The 12,373-nt window shown below is 41.8% G+C and overlaps 1 protein-coding gene across 2 annotated transcripts in view; it reads left to right on the forward strand.

The window, feature by feature from the left end:
• The window catches only part of trmt13 (tRNA methyltransferase 13 homolog), a 91,292-nt gene that overhangs the window by 76,395 nt on the left and 2,524 nt on the right, over positions 1-12,373 (forward strand). The window lies entirely within an intron of this gene.

Raw genomic sequence — 12,373 nt, forward strand, 5'->3', positions numbered from 1 at the left:
CAGTTACTGTGCATTAAGGTTTTCAGTTTTCAATCCATAATAAGTTAACAGAAAAATAAGTACACAACCACATTATTTCAACCTAATAAAACTATGTTTATTGTCATTGTTTTAAGAACACAAGTTGACTTGGTAATACTCACATTTTTAGTAAAAAAAATTGCTTTTAACATGTGCAATGTTCAATGAAATAGAAAAATAAATAATTAAATTTGTTGATTAGTCCCACTGGTCACAATGGTGACCGTAATAATGTTTTTGTTATAAGGCTCTGCAAATGTTACTGAATGATGTAGCAATGTATTTCCAGCTAAATTGAAATAATAAACGAATAAAGGGTCAATTAAATATGTGGTAGTAAAAAGAACCTGTGGGAGGATTTCAACAAGATAAATGCGACAACAGTGCAAAATATTTCACTATAATATTTCAAAGCAAAAAAATAAAAAAAATTATAATATATATATATATATATATATATATTTTTTAATGCTGCCCCCTGTGCCTATGAAAATGCCCCCGTGTGCCTATGCAGGCACGCGTGCCTAGGGTTGCCTACCCCTGCACTAGAGGAACTTAGGGAGGCTATATCTGAATTGCAAAGTGGTAAGGCCCCTGGTTGGGATGGCATTCCACCAGAACTGTACCTCTCATGTTGGGATGTAATTGGACCCCTATTACTTGATATGATTTTATACTCAATCAAAGAGGGGAACTTCTCCAGGGACGTCAATATTGCACTCATATCTGTCCTCCTTAAAAAAGACAAAGACCCCACCGAATGCGGTAGTTATAGACCCTTAAAGCCCAACTTGCAGGTTAAACCCTACTTATCAATTATGGGTAGTTTACATTATTGGTATATAATTTCATTATTTTTTTCCATTTGACGCCGGAAATGCCACTCAAAAATGGTTAAAAAGGTCCATGCACGAATAACATGCACGAGCAAATAAAAAAGCTTATCAGAGCTATCAGGGCCGTGACGTCACGTCGGTATCTTCCCCTACTTCTGATCCACTACAAGGAGTTTTCACGAGTGCAGAAAGCTATTTCCTTGATCCAAATGGACGCCTTACAAGACGCAAAAAATGGGTTTAATCGTCGGAGACTTTGATGGACCAGCTACAACTGGTTGAAACAAGGTAGTTATAAGGTTTTTAATGTCGTAAAAAAAGAACTACATGTACCACTAGGCAGCCTGTTGTTCAGTACAGCAGCGCTACTGGTCTGTGGGCTGTCGCCTGATCCCCGTCTGGGTCATAGTACCAAGCTGGCTATATGGCTCTGGCTAACGTTAGCATTGTCTACTGTCGTGCATGTAAAAGAGTTTTGGGAACGAGTAAAATGTGTAGGTCCTCTTCTCAGACCTGTGGGGCAAAGCACTGCTGCACACACCATTTTAAATCGGGTGATGTTAGGAGTTTCGAGAATGCTGGCTAGCAAGCTATGCGCCCCGGCATGTTGATACGATAGTAGCCCCTTTAGCTCCACTCGGTGCATCAGTGACGATAGCTATGAGCTAACTAACGCTACAAGCTCAAACACCTTATAACTACTACTATTGTCGTGTCCATAAGTTCCCTGGCATAATACTTGTGAGGACAAAGGTATACAAAGAGGAGAGAACCATTTTAAATCGGGTGATGTTAGGAGTTTCGAGAATGCTGGCTGCTAAGCTAAGCTACGTTAGCTAACTTAGCTAGCTTCTAACGGTGTATACACTATGTACAACGACACAATGATGGGTCTGCAGCCCAGCAGCGGACAGCGCTTCTGGAGAAGGCTAAGGTATTCACACCGGTCCCCACCTCACAGCACGGCCTCCCCCGGTCGCACGTCCCTACAAGTCTGCAGTCAGCGGAATATGTTTTCATCCGTCACAATGCCCACCGGGACCCCTTGAAACATCCATACGACGGTCCGTTCCGTGTCCAGGAGGCTGGAGACAAGTACTTTGTCGTGGACATGGGCGGGAAGTTGGAACACATTTCCATAGACCGCCTTAAACCGGCTCATGTGGTCTTGGGCAAACCTGTTGGACTGGCCCAGCCCCCACGGCGGGGACGACCCCCTACCTTGCCCCGTCTTCTGAGTAAGGCCCACGAGACCCCCTCGCCACCTATCCTGTGGCCGAGTGGCCGTAGGGCCCTTAAGGTTTTCCCTACAGAGGCCAGGGGTCTCTCAGGGGTCAGGCGGAGCCGTTATGGCAGAGTTCTCCGCCCTCCTGTTCATTGACTTCTTTTGTTATGATGAATTCTGGGGGGACGTATGTAGTGGGTGCTATGGACATAATTCACCATTGTATTGTTTTGATGTATTGATGGGGCACTGTCACTTTAAGGAGGTTGGTTGGGGTTGGGCTTGGAGAAGACGCGCTGGTGGAATGTCATTGATAAAATGTTTGTTTACTACGGGCTGTGGGATACTAGCACGGCATAGATCTGACCGCTGTCACTGGTGCTAAAAATATAATAAATGACACACGGCTTGGTGTTGTCGCAAGATAGAAATTGTGCGTTTCTCCTTTCCGACGATTTCTACAGTAACGTGGTTGTGGCTTTTACAAATAGTGGTTAGCTTTAGAGATGGATGCTATGATCACGGAGCAATAGTGTTGTTAGGTGACCGTGAAACGGATACATTTTCATTCATTACTCCTCGGCTAGTAGTAGCAAGGCTCTCTGCCTGCCACTAGCTGTGTGTGACTCCTCGCTGCCCTGCACCTCACGTGACGTCAGCATTAAGATGACACGCGCACGTTATGAACCATTGATTAAAATATCCACGTGCGTGGTGATTGTGTTGGGCAGACAAAATGTTTGATAAAAACGCTAAAACTAGGTCAATTTCAATATATTTTTTTCCTTCTTCATGAAAGTCACGTTGGCCTAGTCCATATTGTTTATTGAACAAAAATACAACCTGCAAGTTGGCCTTTAAGCCTCCTCGGATCCGATCTCAAGCTGTACGCTAAGGTACTATCCATCCGACTACAAAAGCATATGACGTCTTTAGTTCACCCTGATCAGACAGGCTTCATAAGAGGCCGCCTGATCACGGATAATATTAGACGGTTACTGCATGTGATAGATTCCTGTATTATCCTTGGATGCGATGAAGGCCTTTGACAGGTTGGAATGGTCTTATTTATGGGCAGTACTTAGAAGGATGGGGTTAGGAGATGGATTCATTAATATGATCAAAGTACTATACACAGATCCATCGGCCATGATTTTAACAGGTAAATTCATCTCCCCACACTTCCCTGTGTTGCGCTCGTCCAGACAGTGTTGTCCTCTTAGTCCCGGACTATTTGCTCTATCCCTAGAGCCTTTGGCACAGTACATAAGACAATCCCAGTTCATAGCGCCGATCTCAATTAAGGGAACACAGCATCACATTAGCTTATATGCGGACGATGTAATATTGTTCATGCAAAACCCTACCACCTCCCTACCTCATCTTCTCAAAGTAATAGATTATTTTGGCAATCTATCAGGATTTAAGATAAACTGGCCAAAATCGGCCTGCCTTCCACTCAATGTGACTGCGAAGTAGGGCTGCAACTAATGACTAATTTGGTAGTCGACTAATCTGCCGATTATTTTTTCGATTAGTCGACTAATCGAAAACCAATGTAAACAACAACAAAAAAAACAAAAGGATTTTTTTTTTTTTTTTTTTTTTTTTTTTAATTACCTATCTTTGTGAAAGTGGCTTCTCAGCTCTGGTCCAGCTGAAGACAGAGCAGAGGAACAGATTGGACATTGAGCATGACCTCAGAGTTGCTTGTCTACCATCACCCCAGACTTTGAGACTCTTGTCAGGACCAAACAACAACATCATAACATGATGATCCCATAGCAAATTAAAATAATGACTCATGAAACATTTGAATTTGGATCTTTAAGCCACTTTAACACTTTGAGTGCCGGGACCCGTCTTTAGACGTCTTTGCTGGCCATGCTAAAGTTGCCGGAGGACGCGTTACGTCGTCCTTATATCAATATTTCAAAAATCTGCGATCGGATTCATATGTCCCCTCCGCTGGCCTGAGATCCACCAGCAGGACCCACTGAGCTCTCTGGCGGTTCAGGAGCGCCATCTGGTGGCCGATCGGCGCAATCGCCAAACAGGATGTTGAATAGAGGTTGTCATGACGACCGTAGTACTTCCGGGCGCTCGCTATGGGTCATGGGACTCTGGCTCGTCACGCTACACGGTGATCGATTGGCAATAACTCGATAAACAACATGATTTGGACGTATATACCAATACCATTATACAAGCTGGAGATGGACCGGGTAAAAATATATCCCATAATGATAAGATTTCTACTCGACGATGATCGCCCAACGGCGCGCGGAGACTGGGGTGAGTTTCAGCGTGTAACGTTACCGTCTTCGATACTAACTGCTATTATCAACATTTGACCCACATTAGATGATTGGTATAACGCTGCCCACGGAATTATAAACGCCCCCTCGCCCATCCGGTCAACATCAGATGACGTGTAGTAACTTCTAGAAGTACGTCTAGTTGGAATTTTTTATATCGCGCTGATTGCCATCAAACTGTATTTCATCATCAATATAATGCATTTGGGGCTATAGATCACGTTCTGGAGAAAGCTGCAGAAAGAGATGAAAACATACTTATACATTAGACCATACTTTACTATGAATATGTGAATGAAAAAGTTTAACGTTGCTACACAATGAACAATACATATAGGACTTTGAATGGGCCCTAATAATGGCAATGTAGCAATAGAATTTAAAAAGTTATAGCCCTGCAAAGAAGGGGACTTTCTCCATAGACAAATAGCGCTGGCAATCTATGGTATATCATGAATTTAACCTTAGGCAGCCAAAGTGTTAAATGAAAATGTATTTGAAGAACAATACAGCAATCACTCATAACAAGATAAATAAATTAAATAATACAAATTAAAGTGGAAGTGTACTTTGTTTGCTGTGTGTGAGAGGAGTCCGTGTGTGTGTGTATGTGTGTGTGTCTTACTCTGATCGCTGTGTGAGTGAGAGGAGTGTGTGTACTGTGTAATTTGTGTGTGTGTCTTACTCTGATCGCTGTGTGAGTGAGAGGTGTGTACTGTGTAATTTGTGTATGTGTGTGTGTCTTACTCTGATCGCTGTGTGTGAGTGAGAGGAGTGTGAATGTGTGTGTGTCTTAATCTGATCGCTGTGTGTGAGAGAGAGGAGTGTGAATGTGTGTGTGTCTTACTCTGATCGCTGTGTGTGAGTGAGAGGAGTGTGTATGTGTGTGTGTCTTACTCTGATCGCTGTGTGTGAGTGAGAGGTGTGTACTGTGTAATTTGTGTATGTGTGTGTGTCTTACTCTGATCGCTGTGTGTGAGTGAGAGGAGTGTGAATGTGTGTGTGTCTTACTCTGATCGCTGTGTGTGAGAGAGGAGTGTGAATGTGTGTGTCTTACTCTGATCGCTGTGTGTGAGTGAGAGGAGTGTGTATGTGTGTGTGTCTTACTCTGATCGCTGTGTGTGAGTGAGAGGAGTGTGTATGTGTGTGTCTTACTCTGATCGCTGTGTGTGAGTGAGAGGAGTGCGTGTGTAATGTATTGTGTGTCTAGTCTGATCATCATCTCCTGCAGGGGAACAATGTTTTCAATGTCCAAAATTTGCTATGGGATCATCATGTTATGATGTTGTCTGGAACCCTGAGAAGCCACTCTCACAAAGATAGGTAGTGCAAAAAAAAAAAAAAAATTTAAATAATTTATTTTTGATGACTAATCGACGCAACAATTTCTCGTCAACGATTTTTTATAATCGACATCGTCGATTATGTCGACTAATCGTTGCAGCCCTACTGCGAAGGCTACCTCCCTCCCAGCAAATATACCAATGGTAGAACACTTTAGATGTCTTGGAGTTGAAATATTCCCCACTATATGCCAAACGGTGAAGTATAATTATTCCGGATTCCTAGATAGGATCACAAATGACTTCGGCAGGTGGTCAAAACTAAAAAATTCAGTACAGGCCTGAGCATCAATAGTTAAGATGGATGTTTTACCTAGAATCAACTTTTTCAGCTCGATGTTGCTGTTACCCCCCCCCCCCCCCCCCCCCCCCTGTTGGTTACTGGCAAAAATTACACTCTGCAGCATATACCGTAATTCCTCTAATAGTAACCCCGGCTTGTATTTGTTTCAACTGTAGCGGGTACCAGGCTTGTATTAGGAGGAGGCCTGTATAAGAGAGAGGCCTATATTTCTAATTTTCAAACGGATCATAATGAATAAATCAACATTTTGTGTCAGTTTGAACCCAGTAAAATGTACTGGGTTCATTTATTGAAACCAAGTACTGTATGAAATAGTAAACAGTGCAATTACAGGTGGTCACTGGTCATTTCAACGTTTTCAAAGTGAAATCAAGTAACCAGCTCAGTGTGCAGCTCAGTATATTAGTAACCCGGCTTGTATTAGGAGGTCGGCTTATAATTGCTTAGCTCAAGAGCGCACCCGGCCATTAATAGAGACCCGGCTTGTATTTGAGACCCGGTTACTATTAGAGGAATTACGGTACATTTATTTGGAACAACAAACCTCCACGAATAAAAAGATCCACTGCACAGAGAAATAAAGCCGACGGGGGTTTAGCATTTCCAGACTTCAATTATTACTTTAAAGCGTTCTCTTTAAGACCACTGATCACCTGGTTTGATTCTCAAGCATCTGTATCCTGGAGACCATTAGAGGAGAACATAGTGGCACCACATAGACTGCAGGATATAGTATACACCAACTTATCAATTAAGCAATGCAACTTGAAATTTGGCCCTCTTATTACACATGTTATCCGGATATGGCGTGACACACAGAAAAGGTGCACTAACCACCATAAATGGCACAGTCATTCTCCCCTATTTAATAACAATTTACTCCTTATTGCACAACAACCTATCAGATTTCCTAAATGGGAAAAGAAGGGCATACATACATTGGGGGATATCTTCGACAACCGGGGTCTCTGCAGCTATCAAGATATATCTAACAAATTTAACCTCACCAGCTCCTCATATTTTCTATCTACAATTAAGAGCAGCTTTAAAGGCTCACGGAGTCCCATTAAAGATTCCACTTGAGCACCACAGATATCGCAAATTATTTTATGAAAAGGAGACATCGAGAGGCTTCGTCTCTGACTTTTATCGTCACTTACTTACGTCCTCATATGATGTCCTTCCCCTAGACTCAGTTTGGAGGAAGGATATCCCAAACTTGGAAGTAGATTTTGATTGGGATGAAGTTTGGGCAAACGTTCGGCTGTCGTCACGCAACCCGGATCATCAACAGATTAATCTTAATTTTATTCATAGGACTTACCTGACTCCTAGACGTTTGCACCTAATGGGGCTCAGACAAGACCCTCGATGCTCCTTGTGTTTAAACGGTGCTCTTGGTACATTTATGCATATGTATTGGGAATGCCCTCCTGTTAAGATATTCTGGGAAGAAGTAACCACTCAATTATCAGAATTTTTATCTCTGACCATACCTGTACTGCCTTCTGTATTGTTGTTGAATGATGTTTCTCAGTTATCAACCTCTGTACATGTAAAGAGACTAATTTTGTCCGGTGTTACGGCTGCAAAAAAGTTGATAGCATCACGCTGGATTCAACCGGATAAAATGTGCCGGAAGGTATGGGTTCTTACATATCTCGATGTGATTTATCTAGCGATATCTACTGCACAAATTCTAGGTGTTAATGAAGCCAGCATAGCAATCTGGTTAGATGTGGTGGAGAAGATAAAGGGTAGCATATGAACTTGTAATCCCTAATGTTAAACGGAATAGTGGATGTATAGTCCAAAAGGGGGTCCTGAGGGGGGGGTGGAGGGGGAGGGAAGGGGAAGGAAAGAGTGAGGAAGAGCGAGCAAGAGCATATGTATTGTATTGTATTTATTATTTTTATGTCTTTTAACCCTTTCTCTGCCACGCTTATATCCATCCTTATACCCTCCTCTGCCAGCTCTATTTGTCTATGGAGATGTTCCCCTTTTTTGCAGGGCTATAACTTTTTAAATTGTATTGCTAAATTGACATTACTATGGCCCATTCAACGTCAAGTATCTATCGTTTAGGATGTAGCAACGTTCTACTTTTTCATTCACATATTCATACTAAAATACGGTCTAAAGTATAAATATGTTTTTATCGTTTTCTGCAGCATTCTGCAGAACGTGAGTTATAGCCATAAATACATATATTAGATCATCAAATGTAGTTTGATACCGATTGACGTCAGATTAAAAATGTCAATTGTACAAGGTCCTAAACGTCATGCCTCATCATCTGCTGGTGACCGGAGGGGGGCGGGGGGGGGGGGGGGTTTATAAGTCCGTGGCCCACGTTAAATCATTTATGTAGTATGGGTCATATATTGATCAGAGCAGTTTGTATCGAAAATAATAATCAAACACGCTGAAACTCACCGCAGCTTCCTCTGACCGTTGGGTGATCAGCGTGGAGCAGAAAGATCGCTATTATGGGATGTTGATATATGCGATCCATTTCCAGGTTGTATAATACTATATACGTCCAAATCATGTTGTTTATCGAGTTATTGGCAACGGATCGCTATCCCGTGTATCAAGCTCGCGAGTGGCCGGACGAAATATGGGCGAGCACCACTTCCGGCCGCTCACTTCCGGTTTTGGCACCTCGCCGATCGGCCACCAGATGGCGGTCTTGCACCGTTGGAGAGTTGAGAGGAGCTCTACAGCACCCGTCAAGTCTCCGTGGGTGAAATATGATTGCCATGACAGATTTGAAATATTGATCTCAAAGACGCTGTACGACGTCATTGGCAGATTAAGCATGGCGAGCAATGACGTCTAAAGTCGTCCTTGGCGATTAAAGGGTTAATCTACATTTATTTTGATTTAATTACTGTCAATCATTGTCCTGTGATTTATCATAGATTTCTACTATTAATGTATTGTTTGCAGGGCTGTACGTTAACTTTTTTTGCACATAGCACTGGTGCTACAGAGGTTGATAGTTTTGTAGCACAGGTCAAAATCTTGTAGCACAAGTATAAAACGTGTTATATTTGTAACAGTCACAAATGTGCCTATTTGTGTTATTTAGTTGCAGTGCCATGTCTGGCTGTCATTTTCATGCTGACAAGTTGACGTCACACAGCCAGACACGTTACTTGTAAGGAATTATGGGATTTGGTGTTGGGTGTATGGACTCTACTAGGGGTGGGAATCACCAGTTTCATCACGATACGATATAGATTCTTTGGACAACAATACGATATTTGCTGATATCTGCCACGATATAATACGATGCAGGCATCTGCAATCGATATGAGACGATATCATAACATAAGCCCATTTAACACAATCAGTAACATTTAGATCAACTCAAAAAAGGCAACGGAAATATCATTTGACATTTTTATTTTTGACCTCTTCCAGATTTTTAAAGGAAAAACAATCTATTGTTTTTAATACACATAGACCTCCTGTCCTGGGCCCTATTCCCCGTACCTGGTTCAACTAAGTCGATCAAGATGTCATTATCCAGATTCAGTTAGCCCGATGTTTGAAGCCGGGATTTTCCTGTTCCTCGAAGGTGGATTCAGTCTCGTTAACTCAAACCAGACTTGAGACCCAGGATAAGTGCGCGCGGCCGCTCCAGTTGAAAAGCCAGCACGTATCGATAGCAGAGATCCTGATTCTCTAGCGGCATTGATTGATTAATTGATTTAAAACTTTATTAACATATTGCAGTACGGCTCAATCGCCTCGCCGACAAGTTAAATGCGTTATCTATAGGCTAATTTTAAGTCCCTCATTACTTCAATCAATCAGATTATATTTCTTTAAACTTGCCTGCTGGATTGAATAATCAAATGAGATCTTGCTAGCGAAAATAATTAGTTAAACTGTTATACAGAATAACGATACGGCTCTCTTACCCATTGATTGATGTAAGGTCGATCTTTTACTTATCTCCACTGTGGTGTAACGGGTTCTTCTTTTGACTTTCACGCAGACGACCGGGGTTCGAAACCTAGTCTTTTCCTTCTTTTTGCGATGTAGGAATAATTCAATTTGGTGCACGTTGAGAGCTATATAAAGAATGACATCCTCAATGCATGTAGATTTATAATATTTTAACTTAAAACTAGGCTACTTTGGCGTATAATCATTAATATTATATTCCAAAAAATTATATTGGAAACACGGGGTTTCGAACACCGGTCGCCGGGTTGCCAGGATTGAGCACTACCGCTGCGCCACTGTGCCAGATGGGATAAATTCATTGTTTATACATTAATGAACGAGAGACCTGTGTTTAGAATATTCTTTATTTTGAATGAAGTTTTATCTCTTTATGCTCATTCATTAATGTGACGTCAACGGCTCATTCAATTTCTCAAATCCGTCAAACAGCGCATCTCATCAGACATCTTAATCCCAGTTACAATTAAAATAACCACATAATGTGTACATCGCACCGAGCGAGCGCCACGGTATATAACGTGCATTATTTAGGACAAAGTGAATTTAGTATCAGCATTTTGGGTCTATTTTACATTTCAAAAGCCCCCTCTGGAAGAATGGAGCACAAAAACGTAATTCAGAATGGTATAATGCAGATCGTAGACTGTGGGAATAATTTCAGGAAACGGGCTGTCATTTCTTTGCCGGGGCGTGGCGATGGTTCATCCGGCTAACTTGAACTTAAACCCTGCTCTCGACCAGGCTCAAACTTTTGGATCTGTTGTCATGGTGATTTGGACAATCCAGGTACGGGGAACGGGAAAGTCCGGCTTAAGTCAGACTTCACCGAAAGTTATCCGGCTAACTCAGTTATCCAGGTACGGGGAACGGGGCCCTGGGCCCCATTCCCCGTACCTGGCTAACTGAGTTAGCCGGATAATTTTCAGCATAGCTTGACTTAAGCCAGACCTTTCCGTTCCCCGAAGTCGGATTTTCTAAATCACCATGGTAACAGATCAGAAAGTTTGAACCTGGTCCGGAGCAGGGTTTAGTTCAGTTAGCTGGATGAACCATGGCCACGCCCTCGCAAATAAATGCCAGCTCGCTTCCTGAAATATTTCTCAGTCTAGATCCCATTATATCATTCTGAATTATGTTTTTGTGCTTCGTTTTCCTAGAGGGGGCTTTTGAAATGTATAATAATAGAACTAAATGATGATAATAAATCATTCAGCCTATAGATTTACTTTGTCCTAAATAAAATAATGCACGTCATATACGGCGCTCGGAGTCGCGATACACGCTGCATGTGGTTATTTTAATAACGGCGCATTGCAAATGTGAATCCCGCTGGGATATTTTTAATGAATGAAACCTATCGGCCGTTTGGCTCTGATTAGTTTCATATATTCTCCGCTGTAGATTTGCTTAACGGAGCGCCCGGATTGTGTTTCATTCAAGCATAAAATTGAAGTGTCTATGCGTGGATTGTGGTTTTTGTGGATTATGAATTACGAGGAATCTGAGGATTGTTGAATTGTATCATCACTCGCACGTTATTGTGATATTGTAACTGGGATTAAAATGTCTGAGATGCGCTGTTTGACGGATTTGAGCAATTGAATGAGCCGTTGACGTCACATTAATGCATTTGAGAATAAAGAGATAAAACTTCATTCAAAAGAAAAATATTCGAAACACGGGTCTCTTGTCCATTGATGGATACACAATGGATATATCCCGTCTGGCACAGTGGTGCAACGGCTAGTGCTCACTCCTGTCAAGCGGACGACCCTAGTTTGAAACCCAGCGTTTCCAATATAATTTTTTTGGAATATAATATTAATGACTATACGCAAAAGTAGCCTAGTTTTAAGTAAAAATATTATAAATCTACATGCATTGAGGATGTCATTCTTTATATAGCTCTCAAAGTGCACCAAATTGAAGCATTTACATTGCAAAAAGAAAAACAAAAAATAGAAAAAGGGGGGATTCGAACGCGGGTCGTCCGCGTGAAAGGCATAAGGACCAACCATCACACCACGGTGCCAGATAAATAAAACATCCACCATACATCCATCAATGGACAGAGCCGTATCCTTATTCTGAAAGAGTTGAACTAATTATTTTCGCTAGCAAGATCTCATTTGATTATTCATTCCATAAGCCTACTGCCAGCAGGCACATTTAAAGAAATATAATCTGATTGATTGGGGTAATGAGGGATTTAAAATTAGCCTATAGATTATGCATTTAACTTGTCGGCGAGGCTATTGAGCCGTACTGCATTGTACCCATTCTGCAATCTGTTAATAAAGTTTTAAATCAATCAATCAATCAATGCCGTTAGAAAATCAGGATTT

This window comes from Notolepis coatsorum, assembly GCF_963971535.1.
Source record: "Notolepis coatsorum genome assembly, chromosome: 2".
NCBI lineage: Eukaryota > Metazoa > Chordata > Actinopteri > Aulopiformes > Paralepididae > Notolepis > Notolepis coatsorum.